Raw genomic sequence first — 22,227 nt, 5'->3', positions numbered from 1 at the left:
CAATCTGCTGGCCGCGAGTTCGAATCTCCGACCGGCCAATGAAAAATAAGAGGAATGTGTTTCTGGTGACAGAAATTCATTCTCGCTATAATGTGGTTCGGATTCCAAGCTGTAGGTCCCGTTGCTAGGTAACCAGTTGGTTCTTAGCCACGTAAAATAAGTCTAATCCTTCGGGCCAGCGGTCTGGTTAAACTAAGGTATAACTTAAATTAAACGTAGCCTATAGCCTCACAAACAATTAAGATGATGTCCGGTAAAAAAAGAAAGGTAAATATTCTGAACATACAAAAGATAAAAAATACGGAATAGTAAGTAACATACATGTTAAGAAAGGGAAAATAAAAATAAAAATAAATCTGGATAGGTAAATAATATTGACAGAGGGCAAAAGACAAGAAATAGAGAAATGACAGGAGAGAAAAAAATTACGCGATAACTTTTTCCATAAACACCTAATAGCTAATTCTCTGGATGGGAAACTTTTTCACTTTTCCCCGACACTTGTGTCTTTCAGACTCCTGTTACAAGGAAATGGAAAGGGGGCTTTCCCCATCCCCAGCTTTTCCGCCATTACTCAGACTTTTCCATCCAGATCTTTCAAGTCCTCCCCGCTCCGCCCCCCCAAGGACAGACTCATCATTTCTAACCACTTACTCCAAAGTGTAACAACAAACGTATTGTTACCTCTGGACAGGCTCCCCGTCAGGGATCGGGGGGAGGAAGGGAGGGGGGGGTTAGTGATGCAGAAACAGAGAGACGGGAATGAAATAAACGTGTCAGAGAGAGAGAGAGAGAGAGAGAGAGAGAGAGAGAGAGAGAGAGAGAGAGAGAGAGAGAGGGAGAAAAGTATACCTTAGTTTAACCAGACCACTGAGCTGATTAACAGCTCTCCTACGGCTGGCCCGAAGGAATAGACTTATTTTACGTGGCTAAGAACCAATTGGTTACTTAGCAACGGGGCCTACAGCTTATTGTGGAATCCGAACCACATTATAGCGAGAAATGAACTTCTATCACCATAAATAAATTCCTCTAACTCTTCATCAGCCGGCCGGAGACTTGAACTCGGGCATAGCGAGTGCTAGTCCACAGCTCTACTGACTCGCCCAACGAAGAGAGAGAGAGAGAGAGAGAGAGAGAGAGAGAGAGAGAGAGAGAGAGAGAGAGAGACGATTATGCATCAGTATACGAGCAAATTCTAGTGATAGTAATTCGTTCCATATCCCACCTTTTAAGAAGTGGTTCTGACACTCCCTCCAGGGTTGAGCTCAGTATTTTCCTTTCTGTATCTATATCTTCGAGATGTTGGCAAATTGAACTTTATCCCCCAGGATGTGCACTTATTCTACAACAGGCCTACCATTTGGCGAGAATTCGAACAACGGTTCGTTAGAGCACACAGCGGACATCAGTAACGTCATCTCCACATGCTATCACAAATAACTCTAATATATAATAACACAGTAGTAACTCCAGCTCTTTATTAATCATTACAATTAAAAAGAAATTCAGTATAGTATATATATATATATATATATATATATATATATATATATATATATATATATTATATCTTTTTATATATATATATTATTCTTTTTCGAATATATCTTTTACTTGAGAGAGAGAGAGAGAGAGAGAGAGAGAGAGAGAGAGAGAGAGAGAGAGAGAGAGAGAGAGAGAGATTCTTCTACTCAACTGGAATAGTATTATTTAAGTACATTTTTCGTATTATGCATACCGCATGTGTCGAATATATTCACGTATATTAATAAATAAAACCTTAATATTTGCAGCATTAAGCCTTAAAACTTTATTGAGACTGACTCGGTACACAGTCAAATCTTAACATTTAGAAGATACCGAATAACCTGAAAAACTACCTTTAGTAACAGAGTGCATAAAGAGCTATAATGATTTACCTGTACATAACTACTTTGGAGGTTAATAATATAATAAGTCCCCAAGTGAAAATAAATGGAAGTGGTACCAAGACTTCCAACTTTTATTCCAAAGTCATCTTCAGGTACTAAACAGTGTTAAGAAAATAACATATACAAGACAGCAATATGGGGTAACATAATATGTCAACAAGCCATTTAAGTATGTAAACAACATCCTTCAAAACAAAAACATACTTAGTGGAAATATGTAATTACTACAAACACCAGTACAAAACTGCCTGTTTGTAAAAAATCTAACAGCTTGTTTTACTCTTGCATCCTTAAGAATGAAGCTTTTTAACAATTCGTCCATCTTAAAAAGACCGTCGCTCAAATTCACATTACTAAGAGAACTAATGAAGAACTCTTAAAAACAACTCTGGCTGAATTCCAACCTACTGGGTGTTCAAAGTCTCTTACGTGACAAAAAATGGCGCTTGAGCTGGTTGCAACCCGTGAATAAATACTCAATGAATATATACAACATCGATTTCATTTCCCCCTACCTATCATACACACACATTAAAAAACAATGAATAATAATAGTAACAGAAGGAGATAACATTTTCTTAGCCTTTTGGTGAGCTTGAGGCTCATGTCTTGAGATATGCAAGAGAGTTTTCCGCAAGTCTTTTCGCTTGTAAGCTGAGCGTGTGAAAGCTCGCCAGCAGTGGTGATCGCGTTGGTCAGAACCGCTACAATGTCCATCTTTTGTAACTGAGGTGAGTTCGATCCAGCTCGACTGCCAGACTGATTCCGTTAGCGCTACAACACCAGGTTAAGTTAAGTATACCTTAGTTTAACCAGACCACTGAGCTGATTAACAGCTCTCCTAGGGCTGGCCCGAAGGATTAGATTTATTTTACGTGGCTGAGAACCAACTGGTTACCTAGCAACGGGACCTACAGCTTATTGTGGAATCCGAATCACATTATAGCGAGAAATGAATTTCTATCACCAGAAATAAATTCCTCTAATTCTTCATTGGCCGGCCGGAGACTTGAACTCGGGCCAAGCAGAGGGCTAGCCGAGAACTCTACCGACTCGTCCAACGAGGAACTTACAACACCAGGAACACTGGTTTATATCGGACCGTGGCATACGCAATAACGTTAACGTCGATCGTCGCACAAGTACAAATAACAAAGGTTGTAAATGGTGTAGAAGTTAACTATACCTTAGTTTAAGCAGACCACTGAGCTCATTAACAGCTCTACTAGGGCTGGCCCGAAAGATTAGATTTATTTTACGTGGCTATGAACCAATTGGTTACCTAGCAACGGGGCCTACAGCTTATTGTGGAATTCGAACCACATCATAGCGAGAAATGAATTTCTATCACCAGAAACAAATTCCTCTTATTCTTCATTGGCCGGCCGGAGGTTCGAACTCGTGGACAGCAGAGTGCTAGCTGAGAACGGAATCCACCCGCCAATGAGGAACTTGTATATGGTGTAATTCTCAGATTTTAATAGAGAACTAGGTACTATATATAAACATTAAAATCATGAATGCCAAGTTAATCAACAGTTACTGGTTCTAATAAAATTGCCAAGTATTTCCCTTTTTAATTAAAATATCACTTCAGAACCATCAACTCGTCTATAATCTCCCAAAATCACATCCTCGATTTGATTAAAAAAGGCTATTCAACAACATTTACCTTCCATTTTCCTTAAATCAAATTACGCCAGCAGACAAAAGAATCAATTACAAGAACAAATTATATAATAAAAATGCAATTGCGCTGCAAAAGAGAAATGTTAACATGATTACGACTTCTCTAAAATTATCTTCATGTATTTTTCATTTTTGTTCTGTGGTTCTCGATTACTTGACAATAATAAATTCTAAAAATAGTTTCTTCATTCCCGCCGATAAATGTAAGCTAATGACTTCTTCTAACCAGTGCGTCATTCGATTGTCCAATATTGGCCAAAGGTTCGTTCTCCACCTTCGATCGTTGACTTATTTCCAACCTATTTGTGATATGTAAGAGAGAAGTTGCCGCCGAATGTTTATGACAAGTTTTGCTGTATTGTGGACTCGTCCTATATTTACATTCCTAGAACTGGAATAAGTCACGGAATTGGGAGAAGGAAATACATGAACTGGGACTCAAGGTGACGAAAGCAAATAGGGATTCAAGAGCAAATTGGAACTTAGGAAAGATAGCAAAATCTGCGACTCCTGATAGCGGAAGAAAGGTTCACATTAGATACATAGATTGGAACTTGCACTGGAAACAAATAAAAAAAAATAAGATAAATGGGGCGAATAATTATGATTACCAAATACAGATTCGACTTCCATTTATTGCACTGAATAGAACTTGTGGGTGTGTCAAGGTCAAACCATCGCCTCCACCATGCCAATCAAAGAATTCCTGAGGTTAGTCAACACAATCCACATAGCCAACAAGGCACAAACTCAAGTTAGAAACAGTAAATGAGGGTCCAGGATGAAAATAACAAACGATACTCAGGATGAGGATGCGGGATTTAGTATTGTTAAGGCTAAAGAAGTAAAATATGCACTAAGCATGAACACAACTATTTGGGAATCAAGGAGATAAAATTAGGTCATACAGTTCGGAAACACTGATAACAGTATGGATTTGGAAGGAAAAGTGAATTTGAGACTTACGATAATGTTAAGTTCTAGAGCAAATCATGTAGTTGCAATGGCTAAAGTCCTTCCAGATTTTTAATGGTGACCTAAAACTTTGCAATGATTGCTTATTTATTGGAAAAGTAAGATGTCTGACAATTACGAACAATTGATACGACAAAATTTCCCTTATGCCTCAAATTTCATTTTATTTAACACATATCTGAAACTGAACTAAAAAAAATGAAAAAGTGTAATAATAGAAATACATTAGATACCAGGAAATACTGCATTATAGTAAACCTCATTCTTATAGCCCATGAAGAATAAAGTGCATATGAATAGTCTACAGTATATAAAAAGCACTGAATCATTTTAAAGCACCAACTTTGACACAAATCCAACACACCAATATTTACGCGACAGTACTCTTTAAAACCACAACAAAAGACTAAGACGTTCTTCTATGAATGTCCATACTTATTATAAATATTATCAATAAAAGAATCAACGCCCTTGCAAAACGAAGAAAAAGTGACAAGAAAAGTCTTTCAAAGGAAATAACAAAATATCGAGAGGTCGTTCCGCACTCCAAAATGTTTAGAACATTTTCTGTCCTTTGGATTCTTTGCCCAAACCGAGAATAATAGATTGGCACTAATCTGAACTCCTTCTCTAATGATGATCTGAGAGACTCGCGGTTTTGAATGCCATGAAAGTCTATGATCTCGGGTGTAAAATTCAGGATGGGGAGGCAGGAGGCAGGGGGAGAGGGGTGTGTGCGCAGAAGACGACAAAGCAAGTCATCAACGACTTTAAAAATAACAAGAACAATAATAAAAAAAATAAACTTTGTAATGCCAATACTGATAGCAATATTGAAAATAAACAGAATATAAGAACCAACACAACCAACAGCACTAGTGATAATCAATATAATAACGACAGCACTTGCGAGTATCAGTTGCTATGAAGACAGCAATCCTCTGAAACCCAAAAATAAAGCACAACAATCCCCAGAAATACATAAGAAATCCGTGAGAAGAGGCGCTCGTAAATCATGTATTTAAATAAATCAGCAAATTATCGTCTATGCCACTTGTACGAGTTGGTGGAGATGTCTGGTGAGGAGGAGAGCTCTTGAGTTATGTGTTTTCGTAAATTATGTATTATGACCAACAACAAATTGTCGCCAGTGAAATAGGGCCAGCGGCCAGAGGAGGTTCGGTGGGGGATGAGACACGGTACATTGTTTTATTGACAGAGGTCGTTCGCGAAGTCATGTATTTATGGACGTGCTTTATTTGCCGATCAGGACAATATGGCACCAGATAAATCGTTGGTGTCAAGGATATTGTTTCTATTGATCATCTGTATTTTTAGCAAAGAAATCCTTGAGGTGCCTCCACGCTACAGCAAAACATAACGAAGTTAAGTATACCTTAGTTTCACCAGACCACTGAGCTGATTAACAGTTTTCCTAGGGCTGGCCCGAAGGATTAGACTTATTTTACGTGGCTAAGAACCAATTGGTTACTTAGCAACGGGACCTAAAGCTTACTGTGGAATCCGAACCACATTATAGCGAGAAATGAATTTCTATCACCAGAAATAAATTCCTCTAACTCTTCATCAGCCGGCCGGAGACTCGAACTCGGGCCTAGCGAGTGCTAGTCCACAGCTTTACCGACTCGCCCAACAAAGAGCTCAAAAGATACTGTCGTGAACTTATATGCAGGACCTGGAATTTTCATGAGACAAGGTTGGAGAGATGTCGGGCCAATGTTAGACAAATCTAATGAGGTGTAAAATATTGCTTAAAATGTCAGTGTTAAAAACACGAGTCCACATTACGTGATTCAGTCTTCTACATTTCAGTTAGCAAAGAGGACTTTACATTTGCGGCAATTTCGGCTACCGTGTTTTTGTGCCAAGTAATGAGAAAAGAAAGCGTACTGGCTGGTTGATAAATCCCGCTACCAACACGTCTGTGACTTAGTAGTATCCCAAAACAGTGTTTCATACAATTATACGACATTTGCCAACGACTTGGTCAAAAGTAATGGTCACTGATTTGTTTTCAAATTGTCTGTGATACGTCTGCTGTAAGTTGGTGTCTAACTTGCTGCCTAGAGTTTTTACAAGTTTCACTGCGGTATGGATACACCCTTACAATGTACATAAAAGCGCAAACCCCAAACATGATATATAATGATAGTGAAGGGCTGTTCTAGGAATGTAAATTTAGGACGAGTCCACAATACAGCAAAAATTGTCATAAACCTTCGGCGGCAACTTATCTCTTACATATCACAAATAGGTTGGAAATAAGTCAACGATCGAAAGTGGAGAACGACCCTTTGGCCAATATTGGACAATCGAATGTCGCACTGGTTAGAAGTCATTAGCTTCTATTCAACTTGTTAGTGATGTCCGTGCGATAAGGTACTGACGTGTTTATCACATGTTATACTAGAGCGTGGAAGCACCCTTGGTATAATGAATGTGCATGCGAGTACATTAGGTACGAGCGATTGCGCATGCAGGTAGTAGTTTGAAAAGGAGAGAGAGAGAGAGAGAGAGAGAGAGAGAGAGAGAGAGAGAGAGAGAGAGAGAGAGAGAGAGAGAATTGCATGTAATACCCTTTTGTTATCTCTGAGACTCCTTTCGGTTATTTCTTTGTATCCTAAGGTTAAGTCTAGGTGATTCTCTTTGGTATTATTTAGAAAGGTTTCTATGGTTTCAATAAAAGCAGTTATTGTAATTAGTTCGCTTAAGTGAAGTCTCAGCGACTGTCAATGGATATGAACATCGGTGTATATAATTTACTTCAATCATGCCACTGGTACACTTCATTGGGTGTGTCTAAAATTCCATACAGTTACGTCTTTGAAAATATCCTAAGCATTATCTATAACCTCCTTTGATTATATGCCTTAGTGACCAACTTTTTTTTTTTTTTTTTAATTCTCTTTAGCATATTATTTAACTACTTAGTTATTTTTCTGTGATCCTTTCTTGTTGTCTGTATACTTCAAGTCCGTTGCATCTCTGCAGTTGCCTCTGGCACTGCATCTAACTCCCACGGGTCATGTATCTCTGATTCCCTTTGGTTTTGCCTCTACAATTTCCTTAGTCATTGTACCTAACTCCCATTCGGCAGGTCCCCTTGGCTGTCTGTGTGACAACCATCAGTTATGGTTCTACTACTCCCTTTGGTACCGAATTCCATTTTATCATCCCAGTAATTTCTATGAGTTATGTCTCTGCAATTCCCTTTGACACTGTATCTGTATCACATTCTCGTTGGTTTTTGTCTCTTTCTATCAGTTATGTCTCTGCAATTCCCTTTGACACTGTATCTGTATCACATTCTCGTTGGTTTTTGTCTCTTTCTATCAGTTATGTCTCTGCAATTCCCTTTGACACTGTACCTGTATTACATTCTCGTTGGTTTTGTCTCTTTCTATCAGTTATGTCTCTGCAATTCCCTTTGACACTGTACCTGTATCACATTCTCGTTGGATTTTGTCTCTTTCTATCAGTTATGTCTCTGCAATTCCCTTTGACACTGTACCTGTATCACATTCTCGTTGGTTTTGTCTCTTTCTATCAGTTAGTCTCTATTTGACACTGTCTGTATCACATTCTCGTTGGTTTTGTCTCTTTCTATCAGTTATGTCTCTGCAATTCCCTTTGACACTGTACCTGTATCACATTCTCGTTGGTTTTTGTCTCTTTCTATCAGTTATGTCTCTGCAATTCCCTTTGACACTGTACCTGTATCACATTCTCGTTGGTTTTTGTCTCTTTCTATCAGTTATGTCTCTGCAATTCCCTTTGACACTGTACCTGTATCACATTCTCGTTGGCTTTTGTCTCTTTCTATCAGTTATGTCTCTGCAATTCCCTTTGACACTGTATCTGTATCACATTCTCGTTGGTTTTTGTCTCTTTCTATCAGTTATGTCTCTGCAATTCTCTTTGACACTGTACCTGTATCATTTTGTCTCTTTCTATCAGTTATGTCTCTGCAATTGTATCACATTCTCGCTGGTTTTTGTCTCTTTCGATCAGCTTCTGCCAATTCCTTTGACACTGACATTCTCGTTGGTTTTTGTCTCTTTCTATCAGTTATGTCTCTGCAATTCCCTTTGACATTCTCACATTCTCGTTGGATTTTGTCTCTTTCTATCAGTTATGTCTCTGCAATTCCCTTTGACACTGTACCTGTATCACATTCTCGTTGGTTTTTGTCTCTTTCTATCAGTTATGTCCCTTTGACACTGTACCTGTATCACATTCTCGTTGGTTTTGTTCTTTCTATCAGTTATGTCTCTGCAATTCCCTTTGACACTGTATCTGTATCACATTCTCGTTGGTTTTGTCTCTTTCTATCAGTTATGTCTCTGCAATTCCCTTTGACACTGTACCTGTATCACATTCTCGTTGGTTTTTGTCTCTTTCTATCAGTTATGTCTCTGCAATTCCTTTGACACTGTACCTGTATCACCCTTGACACTGTATCTGTATCCATTCTCGTTGGTTTTTGACACTGTATGTCTGTCCCTTTGACATCACATTCACATTCTCGTTGGTTTTTGTCTCTTTCTATCAGTTATGTCTCTGCAATTCCCTTTGACACCTTTGACACTGTACCTCAGTTATGTCTCACATTCTCGTTGGATTTTGTCTCTTTCTATCAGTTATGTCTCTGCAATTCCCTTTGACACTGTACCTGTATCACATTCTCGTTGGATTTTGTCTCTTTCTATCAGTTATGTCTCTGCAATTCCCTTTGACACTGTATCTGTATCACATTCTCGTTGGATTTTGTCTCTTTCTATCAGTTATGTCTCTGCAATTCCCTTTGACACTGTACCTGTATCACATTCTCGTTGGTTTTTGTCTCTTTCTATCAGTTATGTCTCTGCAATTCCCTTTGACACTGTACCTGTATCACATTCTCGTTGGATTTTGTCTCTTTCTATCAGTTATGTCTCTGCAATTCCCTTTGACACTGTACCTGTATCACATTCTCGTTGGATTTTGTCTCTTTCTATCAGTTATGTCTCTGCAATTCCCTTTGACACTGTATCTGTATCACATTCTCGTTGGATTTTGTCTCTTTCTATCTGTTATGTCTCTGCAATTCCCTTTGACACTGTATTTGTATCACATTCTCGTTGGTTTTTGTCTATGATTCGCTTTGGTTGCCTGTACTTCATTTTGACTGTCTTTGTAATTCCCTTTGGTAATTTCTTTTTGATTTCCTATGGCATTAGAGCTAATTACGTTGTCTTTCTTGCATCACCCTTTGTTGTTTCGGTAAATCCCCGTGACAATGTCTCCTCAAGTTCTCTTCGTAATAATTGACACCGCATTAAATTAATTGCAGCTACACTCTAAATGTAGGTTAGGTATGTTTCTGTAATTCCCTTCAAAATTGCATCTAATTTCTTTTGGATTCATCTTTGTAATGTTTTATTTCCTTTCGAACGTCTATTCAGTTACGTTTTTGTAATTCCTTTTGATACTCTTAATTTTAAATTTTTTTTATTATACTTGTAATTGTCTTCGGGTACTTCTCTGTAATCTTCTTTGATTTTTCATTATATTTCCTTTCGTTCTCTCTTTTAAGAACCTTGTTTTTCGCCATATAATTCCTTTGAGACTGAATCTAATTTCTTATGGATATGTCTCAGAGATTCCGTCTGGCGGCCACTTTAATTGCTTTTAGTATTGTTTCTACAGCTCTTCAGCTCCCTCTCAGATTCTCCTTTGTTGTCGTTGTAATGATTTTGGCACTGCACATTATTCCCCTCGGTGCGCCAGCGTGATTCCCATCGTTAATGTTTGTAATCCTCTTTGGCGCTGAATCTGATTCCTGTAATTGTTTCTGTAATACCTTAGATGGTGACTTTCAAAGTCTCTACGCTAATGTATTGCTAATTCTCTTCGGCAGCGTCTTCCTAATTACCACAGATGACGTTTCTATAATTCACTCTGCGATTATCTCAAATGAATTACTGACCACTGTATCCACAAAATAATTGAAAGCCCGGACAAAACTTCTATCCACACACTGTCATTTCTTCCTCAGCTTTGTTAGTCGGAGTAACAGCTGACATTTTCGTGTCTCTCACAAATCTACGTAATTAGTTTTAACTTAAAGGTTTTCTCGGAGGGTTTCTTCGTTCGTGAGAATTAAATAGGAATGAGAGAAAATAGGTCACAAACTTCATTAAATAGCACGGCTGGTAAAAATAACCTTAAATACACACAAACATATATATCAGTATATTAAAAAAATTTAAGATTGTTTCATCATTTTATCGTATTTATTGACGGATTCCCAGAATATGTAATAAAGTTTATATTACGAAACGTTCTGAGAAAAGAAGACAAATGTTGAAATTGGTCTATTTTTCTTAGTCCACCAGTGATTTTATATATATATATATATATATATATATATATATATATATATATATATATATATATATATATATATATATATATATATATATCAAATCACGGATGGACTAAGAAAACAGGCCAATTTCAACATTTGTGTCTTTTTTCTGACGTTTCGTAAAATAAACTTTATTACACATTCTGGGAATCTGTCAATAAATATGATAAAATGATGAAACAATCTTAAATTTTTTTTAAATCATAAAAGAATAAAAAGACTGAAAATTTACAATTACAAAAATATATTTAAAAGCTTAGACCGCCGCCAACCAACCTTCAGTTCAGAGAAAGGAGGAGAGAATGATATAAAGAAAAAAAAGGAGAAACGTTAGCTAAGATACAGTTGGATGGAGGAGGTCTGGGTAATCAGTTGGGGGAACTAGATGCTTAATGAGCAACAACTCTAAAATAGGCAGTTCATGAGAGTTTTACGATTGTCTTATCATGCAAAAATCGTTCCTTTCGATAACGGTTTTACAAATCTTTGCATGGTTCCTGATATTCGAATGCTCAGGGTTGGAAAGCTACTTCCTATTCGGAAGCTTATTCCATGATGAGAATCGATTCTGACCCTCAGTAATCTCTTCGTAGATCCCACATATGTCCCAGAGTACACTTCAGGCAAATATATTTATAAATAACTTTTGGGGTCAAGAAGGGGATTAACCAATTTTTATAGTTAAAGTAAGGCCCATATGTATGTATGTGTATATATATATATATAAGTATATATATATATATATATATATATATATATATATATATATATATATATATATATATATATATATATATATATATATATAGAGAGAGAGAGAGGAGAGAGAGAGAGAGAGAGAGAGGAGAGGGAGAGGAGAGGAGAGGAGAGGAGAGGAGAGAGAGAGAGAGAGAGAGAGAGAGAGAGAGAGAGAGAGAGAGAGAGAGAGAGAGAGAGAGAGAGAGAGGGTAGTAGTAGTAAGGAAAAGCATCCTCATCCTTTAACGGTTTATTATTAAAGCCGACGTTTCGTGATACATCCAAAGTTGCATTTTCAAGGCTAAAAAATAAACTGCTAAAGGATGAGGGTGCCTTTCCCTACTATCTCCTTCGTTTCCTGTATTTTCATTTCTTTTTTCCTTCGTGGCATTTGTCTTTATTTATACATTCATCACGTTCCATGTCTTTGTGAATCAGTTACATATATATATACACACACACTTACAGTCCTTTGTATTCTTAGCAAGCCTTCATGGATGAAGTTACTATATAAATATAAACATAAATATAAGTATATATATACACATATATGTGTATATATATATATATATATATATATATATGTGCATATATGCATATATATATACATATATATATCTTATTTATAAAAGTGTATGTTTGTGTGCTACAGAAATCCGAACTGCTTGACCGATCTAAACAAAATTTGGCATGTGGCCATCATTTGACCCAACTTAGATAATAGGGTAGGTTTCAAACCTGTATTCCCTTCCCCTTCCCCTTCCCCCTTCCCTTTGTAACTTACAGTATGTGGCAACCGTTTGACAGCTCTAGACAAAATTAGGTATGAGGCCATCATTTGACCCAACTTAGATAATAGGGTAGGTTTTAAACTCGTATTCCCTTCCATTTTCCCTTTCCCCCATCCCCCTTCCCTTTGTAACTTATGTGGTAACTATCTGACTCATCCAGGCAAAATTTGGCAAGTGGCCATCATTTGACCCAACTTAGATAACAGGGTAGGTTTCAAACCCATACCACCTTCCCCTTGTCCTTTGACTGATCTAGACAAAATTTGGCATGTGGCCATCATCTGAACCAACAGATAACATTTCAACCCAAACTTTAGATAACTTATGTGGTAACTAGTTGTTTAGACAAAAAAATGGCCATCATTTGACCCAACTTAGATAACAAGGTAGGTTTCAAACCTGTACCCCCTTCCTCTTCCCCCTTCCCTTTGTAACTTATGTGGGTACTGCTTGACCAATCTAGACAAAATTTGGCATGTGGCCATCATTTGAGCCAACTTAGATAACAGGGTAGGTTTCAAACTCGTACCCCCTTCCCCTTCCCCCTTCCCTTTGTAAATTAATTGGTAACCACTTGACCAATCTAGACAAAATTTGGCACATGGCCATCATTTGACCCAACTTAGATAAAAGGGAAGGTTCCAAACCTGTACCCCCTTCCCCTTCCCCCTAATCTTTGTAACTTATGTGGTAACCACTAGACCGATCTAGACAATATCTGGCATATGGCCATCATTTGACCCAACTCAGATAATAGGGTAGGTTTCAGATCTGTACCCCTTTCCCTTTGTAAGTTATTTAGTAAATAAACTCTATGAGTTTATCATACCCCAGTTCATGTACTTGATACCATAGAACTATATTATTGAAAATGCTTTTCTTTCCTGAGATTAATAATTCTGTGTCAAGGTTTGTGTTCAGGTTTAGTGGGGGGTGTGCTTAGGTTTAGTGGGGGTGTGTGTTTAAGTTTTGTCGGGATGTGTTTAGGTTTAGCAGGGGGTGTGTTTAGGTTCAGTAGGGGGTGTGCTTAGGTTTAGTGGGGCAGTTTCAATTAAGTGGGGGGTGTCTTTAGGTTTGGTGGGGTTAAACGGGAGTCACCACAGAAATATCTGGGTAAAATGGACACTGACCACAATAATACCTGAACAAAATGGACAGTCAGCACACTAATGCCTGTATAAAAGGGACAGACAGTACAGTAATACCTGGATAAATGGGAGAGTCACCACAGTAATACCTGGATAAAAGGGACAGTCAGCACACTAATCCTTGGATAAAAGGAACAGTCAGCACAGTAATACCTAAATAAATGGAATAGTCACTACAGTAATATATGGATAAAATGGACAGTCACCAAAGTAATACCTGGATAAAAGGGACATTCACCACCGTAATACTTGGATAAAATGGATAAACAGAACAGTAATGTCTGGATAAACGGGACATTCACCACAGTAATGTCTGGATAAAATGGACAGTCACCACAACAATACTGGGATAAAAGGGACAGTCACCACAGTAATACTTGGATAAAAGGGACAGGCAGCACAGTAATGTCTGGATAAAAGGGACAGTCAGCACAGTAATACTCGGATAAATGGGGCAGTCAGAACAGTACTAATTGGATAAAAGGGACAGTCACCACAGTAACATCTGGATAAATGGGACAGTCACGACAGTAATAACTGGATAAATAGGACAGTCACCACAGTAATAAATGGATAAATAGGACAGTCACTACAGTAATAACTGGATAAATAGGACAGTCACCACAGTAATAACTGGATAAATAGGACAGTCACCACAGTAATAACTAGATAAATAGGACAGTCACTAGAGTAACACCTGGATAAATGGGACAGTCAGTGCAGTAATACCTGGATAAATGTGACAGTCAGTACAGTCATACTTGGATAAAAGGAACAGTCACCAAAGCAATGCCTAGATAAATGGAACAGTCACCACAGTAATATTTGGATAAATGGGACAGCCAGTAAAGCAATATTTGGATAAAAGGGACAGTTATTACCATAATTTCTGGATATTAGGGACAGTCACCACGGTAATACCTGGATAAATATGACAGTCAGCACTGTAATCTATATATATAAAAGTGGATGTAAGTATGTATGTACTATGTATGTATGAGTGTTTGTTGTGTGTGTGTGTGTGTGTTCCAGCATAAGTCTGAAATGCACAGAGCAATTTTAACCAAACTTGGTATACATATGACGTATTATCTTGAAAAGAATACTGTGGGAGTAAGACATCACTAGCACCAAAGGGCACCAAAGGGGGTGGGGGTGAGAAGGGCTTCCCTGAACCAGGCTTGGTTCTGCCCATAGACTTGGTAACTAAATAGACTACAAATTTATCATATCTCATTTCGGTATACATATGAATTACTATCTGGAAAAGAATAGTGTGGGGGGGGTGTTTAAGACATCACTGGCCCCAAAGGGGGTGGGGGTGGAAGGGGTGACATGTAAAAATAACAGAAAAGCACGGATATTACTGTCTAATCCATAGTTTTCCAGAAAAACATGGATATTACTGTCTAATCCATAGTTTTTGAGGTTGCTGAGATGAATGGTGATACTCCTGATGCCCGGTAAGTCCAAGTTCAGGACGGACAGGAAGGGTGGGGGGGTGGGGGTGGGGGTGGGGGGTTAAGAAGGGGTGAAAAATAAAAAGTTAAAAATGGCAGATTTTAGTGTCTAATCTATAGTTTTCGTGGTTGCTGAGATGAACAGTAACAATCCAATGCCCTTTAAGTCCAAGTTCAGCTCAGATAGGAATGTTGGGTGAGAAGGGGTGAAATATAAAATGTCAAAAATGCTAAGCAAAGTAACTGAAGCAACTATCTTAACAGAGAGAGAGAGAGAGAGAGAGAGAGAGAGAGAGAGAGAGAGAGAGAGAGAGAGAGAGAGAGAGAGAGAGTCCCAGGATAAAAGGGACAGTCAGTACAAGGAGGTACATGAAAATTTTTCTGAGTTCTTCAGAGTCTTCCTGGGCAGTGCCGGGTTGGTCAGCTAGTGTGTGTGTGTGTGTGTGTGTGTATGTATGTGTATATATATATATATATATATATATATATATATATATATAATATATATATATATATATATATATATATATATATATATATATATATATATATATATATATATATATATATATATATATATATATATATATATATATATATATATATATATATATATATATATATATATATATATATATTGTATATATAGTGGGCCGTTATAGGTTCTTTATATACTCAGGATATGACTGACGGCAGATGCAACAAACAAAGGAGGGGAAAACAACAAAAACAATAAAATGATAAAATTAATTTATTTACAATATTTACAAGTGAGTCAGGTCTGGTAAAAAGATAAAACCATAAATACAAAAATAAGCCAAAAGGCAGCACTAAACAAAAGCAAGTTAAATAAACAAAAGTAGCTTTAAAACAAAAAAAGGCAAAAATAAACAACAGCAGGCAGAAAAAAAAAACCAAACATTCCTCCATCGGGGCACCAAGATATACAACAGGGACAAGGGCCCGATATCAGGACAACCTCACGCTGTGACAAAGATGAGCAGCTCGGCAGATGGCAACTCCAACGTCGTGCTCCAAAGGATTTGCTGCTCAAAAACTCGACCAACGTCGACTCCAAAAACTGCTGCTGCTGCCACTGCCGCTACTTTCGCTGCCCTACCAGACCCGACTGATGAAAGAAAAACGGCAGCTCACCGACGAGAACATCAAAACAAAAAAAACTTGAAGGTAAGGAGGCAGCAATCCACAAAAGGGAACGAGCGGGGAACCAGCAGTTCCCGCAAAACCATCACTTAACGTGACACCTCCCCACCTAAAAGAAAAAAAGATTATTTTTTTTTTTACACTCATGCTCCCCTCCAATGCCGAAACAACCCCGCCAGCCAAAACAGAGCCGCCCTGTCACGGTCGCCATTGTAACGACCCGAGTGGGCCATTATGCAGGTTCTTTAATATACTCAGGACGGGGCTGTCATGACTGACGGCAGATGCAACAAACAAAGGAGGGGAAAACAACAAAAACAATAAAATGAGCTTAAAATTAATTTATTTACAATATTTACAAGTGAGTCAGGTCTGGTAAAAAGATACAAAAACCATAAATACAAAAATAAGCCAAAAGGCAGCACTAAACAAAAGCAAGTTAAATAAAAAAAAAGTAGCTTTAAAAAAAAAAAGGCAAAAATAAACAACAGCAGGCAGAAAAAAAAATACCAAACATACGTCCTCCATCGGGGCACCAAGACAGCCCTCAGCTGCACAACAGGGACAAGAACCCTCCAACTAGAATACCCCGATGGAGACGTCAGGACAACCTCACGCTGTCATCAAAGATGAGCAGCTCGTGGTCACACGACTACTCATGGTCACACTCCACCTCTACGTCGTGCTCCACTTTGTAGGCGTGCTCCAATTTGCTGCTCAAAAACTCGACCAACGTCGACTCCAAAAAACTGCCTGCTGCTGCTGCCACTGCCGCTACTTTCGCTGCCCTACCAGACCCGACTGACGAAAGAAAAACGGCAGCTCACCGACGAGAACATCAGAACAAAAAAAACTTGAAGGTAAGGAGGCAGCAATCCACAAAAGGGAACGAGCGGGGAACCAGCAGTTCCCGCAAAACCATCACTTAACGTGATATATATATATATATATATATATATATATATATATATATATATATATATATATATATATATATATATATAATGTGCACACTTACAGTCCTTCATTTTCTCAGCAAATATTTAAGGATGAGGGTGCTAGGCCCATGCCTTTTTACCCTTTTTAATTACGGATGGAATAGGAGACGGGAGAGTGTTATACTGATATATATATATATATATATATATATATATATATATATATATATATATATATATATATATATATATGTATGTATATATATATATATATATGTATATATATATATATATATATATATATATATATATATATATATATATATATATATATATATATATATATGTGTGTGTGTGTGTGTGTGTGTGTGTGTGTGTGTGTGTGTGTGTGTGTGTGTGCGCGCGTGTTTAAATCGTGCATACATGATATAATCACACGGGCAGTTCTTTTCTGAAATTGCCGTCCTTGCTTTCAAATTAATTTGTTCCTGGGATTTTCTGTAATTAATGGTAAACTGACATTTCTAAATAAGCGTTTTCTTGTGAATGCTTCCACTAATAAAACTAAAGGTTAAGAATTTGAGTTAAGCCGTGGTCCCTAATCTAATATAATTTGTTCACAGAGAAGAGTAATTATACTTTAGTTCTAATATACCAATTCTCCGAAGGATGGTCTGCTTCAGCAAAGAATTCCATTGAGTACAAACTTATTTTATGTTTCATTCACTTCCTCTACAGACGCGTATGCTTTTTTTTTTAAGCTATTGTTCTGTCGAAATGCCGACTTTTCCGACAATTTTTCACACCCTGTTTGTTTTTTAACCTTGAACTTTAAAAACACAAGCTCTCTTAAAGTAACAGACGTATAAAAATATGAATAACTATGACGAACAACAATAGCAAAAAACAACAACATTAATGGTCAAGGCCACTCAGCAATGAATAAATGAACCATTACCATTAAGTGAATGTCACTGGTAGTACAATTATTATTTTCTCTGCTTCTTTCTGTAAATCTTCAGCTGAAAACCTTTCTGGACAGAGTCAACAGACTATAAACCCAAGAGGGCTCCAAAGAGAAATCAGTCTGCCAATGGACACAAGTTAAAGGAAAAGGTAGTGAATAATTGAATATGAGGAATAGAAAGTAAATTTAATACACCTGAATTCAGGAGACGTCATCAGAAAGTAGGAGTGCGTTTGTTTCTAGCTGAAATGTTTCGAGATCAGAAGGCTCCACAACTGCACTAAGCATTTTAGTTGTAGCCAAAATAAAAGTCCTAGCAAACTGAGTAGTATTTAACTTGATACTCGAAAACGACACTCTGTTTATAGAAAAAGTGTTGCGGGCAAAAACACGGGGCAAAAACAACTAGGTATGGTGAAGAAGAGTGCAGAGGATGTTTGTTGCTGTAGTACATTTTATGCAACCAGCATAAGGAACAAACATAAGAGTTGGTAAAATAAACTTGGTTGATTACATAACTCGATAAAAAAAAAGTTTGAGATGAGAGTCGGCACCGGAAGACCACACTGGAGAACATTACTCCAAAGAAGGAAGAAGAAAACGAGTTAAAATACTCAGATACAATAATTTCATCACGAAACAATCAGAAATATTTCTGCAAGGTTCAAACTTTTTTAGAAACAAAGGAAGCAATATTACGCATATGCGTCTCAAAAGTCAGTTTCTTATCAAAGGTTACACTTAACATCTTGAAAGTCACTGACATTTAAAACCGTACCATTTATATGTGGATCGACTGACCATCATACTTCGAGTATTTGAAGGACCAATTCTTCATGCCGCAAACCCTACTCCACCCTTGAATACCTACCAGATCTCTATTCAGGGATTCTGCAACCACAGACCTAAGGAGCAGGGAAGGAACAACAGCCTGATAAGTAGCATCATCAGCGTGTGCAATCAATTTGTTCTTCATACCTTGCCACGTGTCACTAGTTTAGATAATTAATAGCAATGATCCAAGAACACTACCTTGAGGAACACCTGTTATGACATTATTAAAACTACTATTCTATACTAAATTATGATTTCACTGTTTCATAATGCAAAGAATGGAAAATTGCCTGTGGTAACATTTTGAGCCATCAGGTTTCCATGGCGACAAATCATTAAATTCTATCTTACGCAAACACACGCCCCTCCCCCCAGTACAAGAAAAACAATCAGGATTCATTACATAGTCTTAATAAATCTTAATACTTACAATCATGCACAGTCAAAAAGATTAGGTCCTCCAAATATTGTTGGGGAAGGTGAAAATAAAATACTGAAGTGATTAGGGAGTTGTAAAATAGGCGAGGTGAGAGACAACGTGTAATGCTACAGTAACTGATGACAACATCAGAGAGAGAAATAGAAAGAGAACTGAAATTGCTACAGGAATAAAACATAAAGAGACAGCAGAGGGAGAGCAAAATTACAAGATAACAATAAAGCATCAGAGAGAGAGAGAGAGAGAGAGAGAGAGAGAGAGAGAGAGAGAGAGAGAGAGAGAGAGAGATTACCTAAAATCCTAAATACCACTAGACAGTATATCAATAAATAAATCTCAAAGAAGACTGATATATATCAAACTTTGAGAGCACTGTCTCGTAAATTTCGGAGCGTCCATTAGAAGCCAAGAGAAGAAAGGGGTTTGTTACTTTTTCTTCCTCACGCCATGATGGTCAAGTGACCCCGGATTAAATCCAGGGATCCAAACAGAGGAGTATGATGGACGGATTTAATGGACGGAATAGCACAGATGCTCTCCCTAAAAGAATACAACATTTACCAAAACTTAAGCATACATACAAAAGTCACACATACATACATGTAAAAGTCACAAATAATTATACAGTAAGTATATATGTATGTATATGACATATATAAATAATTATATATATATATATATATATATATATATAAATATATATATATATATATATACTGTATATACAGTATATATGTATATATATATATATATATATATATATATATATATATATATATAGAATATATATATATATATATACATACATATATATATACATACATATATTAGGAGACAGATCATTACCACTTTCACCTTATAAATGCTGAATTAAAGATGACCTCCTGCGCAGACCACTTCCACGATATAATTCACTTCATAAACCTGCACAGAACGCTCATCAGCAGCGCGTCGAATTCCCATTATACACACACTGAGCCATTCACACCTATCTTGGGTATTCTCGTTCTTCCAGGACAAAACGCCCCTTCCGTTCTCCTTACCCTCTTTCCTCGGCAAAATTCCATGTGATATATGCTTTTCATCATATACATGCGTTTCATTAGTCTTTTGTTCTAAATTCTTTCCGTGTAACTAGACTACATGAAAAGAATTCAGACCTATCGTTTCATTTAGGTCAACTTTTTTACTAATTAATGTACCTTCGCATCCCCTCCCTTTAAAGCTTCCTCACTCCACCTAATCTCATCAGTTTCGACAACTTGGACACTGATGCCCTAGGAAGTGCCAGTGGCTTGGGATTATAATCCACTATAACCTACAGCTCCTTATTAAAGGGTTGTGGAACCCTTGCTGGAGGGAAAGGCCCCCTAAATAGTGGCTGAACCTCATTGCCTGGAGCCAGCACCAACAATGTTTTTACTGAAAGCCAGCATATACTTACATACATACTTTTACTGTTGTGAAATGCTGTATTAAAATTAAAATTACATACATATATACATGCATATATATATATATATATATATATATATATATATATATATATATACACACACACACACACACATATATATATATATATATATATATATATATATATATATATATATATATATATATATATATATATATATAGGCGAAGGATTCCTAAAGAAATACGAATAGCTCAAACAGAAGAGTGTTAGATATTGGTGTAATCTATCGCTCGTCAACAAAAATTAATTTCAAAGTCCAAAAGACCGGTAATAAAGTGATATGAAGTCACGCAGATGCATCTACTACAGTACTTAAATGTCTAAAAAGGCAGAATAATAAGTACAAATCTTGCCACTATCTGTTCACTTTTTCTCTGGTTGAGTCTCTTTTTCCCACAAACCTGCCAAAAGGTTCACCTTAAACTTCGCAGTGTTATTTGTCCTGTGATGAACACAAGAAGTTTTCAGGTCTATTGTGGCTACGATAAATACATGTCCTGATGAATGTGACCCCAAGATATTATGATATTAAGAATACCTTAAAATAGAAATTCACTGAACCAAGAAAACCTAAATTTTCGGTATCCTCCATTCATTTTTTCCGCATTCACAACATCTCAGTCAAGTAATTTATTTCTATGTAATCAATTTCTCGGAGTACACAGATGTGGAATTTCAAATAATTAAAAAAACACTTTTCTGTCCCATAAGACACAGACTTGACTGAAAAGGACACAGGAGAAAAAATAGCAAAACCTCAAACTCCCCTCATCTGCTCGTCTTAAGGAACATTTGCGGAATCGTAGGAAGAGCAATCCTTTTACCAGTAGTTATGCAAACACCGTCGGCTCAACTGCTATTTTGGTTTACCGGAAAAATAAGATGACCGATACATTACCTTATAAATGAAGCAAAATAGCAGGTGCGAGAAATCTTCTCTGGGTTTCACGTAAACTTTATTTCAAAGGAAAATTGAACATCCACACACGGTAAGATGCGTATCACAATTGCGTCACTTGTAATCATGTAAGTAATACTAACCACAGCGTAAATGAAGCTGAATCACAAACTGCTTACGAAAATACAAGTCAATCCAAAGGTGAGACGCTTAAAGTTGGTGTAATTGAGGAGCCAAACAAAATGAAGTAAGTCAGGATCGGGCAGATATGAAATTCTTGGAACATATTTACAGGGAAATTAACATCCATTATTCTAGTGGCTTCACTGCTGCCTAATTGCCCTC

The 22,227-nt window shown here is 37.2% G+C and overlaps 1 protein-coding gene across 1 annotated transcript in view; it reads right to left on the bottom strand.

The window, feature by feature from the left end:
• The window catches only part of LOC136853020 (calcium-activated chloride channel regulator 1-like), a 531,777-nt gene that overhangs the window by 281,770 nt on the left and 227,780 nt on the right, over positions 1 to 22,227 (bottom strand). The gene's annotated exons all lie outside the window — the stretch shown is intronic.

Source organism: Macrobrachium rosenbergii, chromosome 3 (assembly GCF_040412425.1).
Source record: "Macrobrachium rosenbergii isolate ZJJX-2024 chromosome 3, ASM4041242v1, whole genome shotgun sequence".
In the NCBI taxonomy this organism is placed as follows: Eukaryota; Metazoa; Arthropoda; class Malacostraca; order Decapoda; family Palaemonidae; genus Macrobrachium; species Macrobrachium rosenbergii.
The sequence above is the reverse complement of the archived record's forward strand: the minus strand, read 5'-3'. Positions and strand labels throughout refer to the sequence as shown.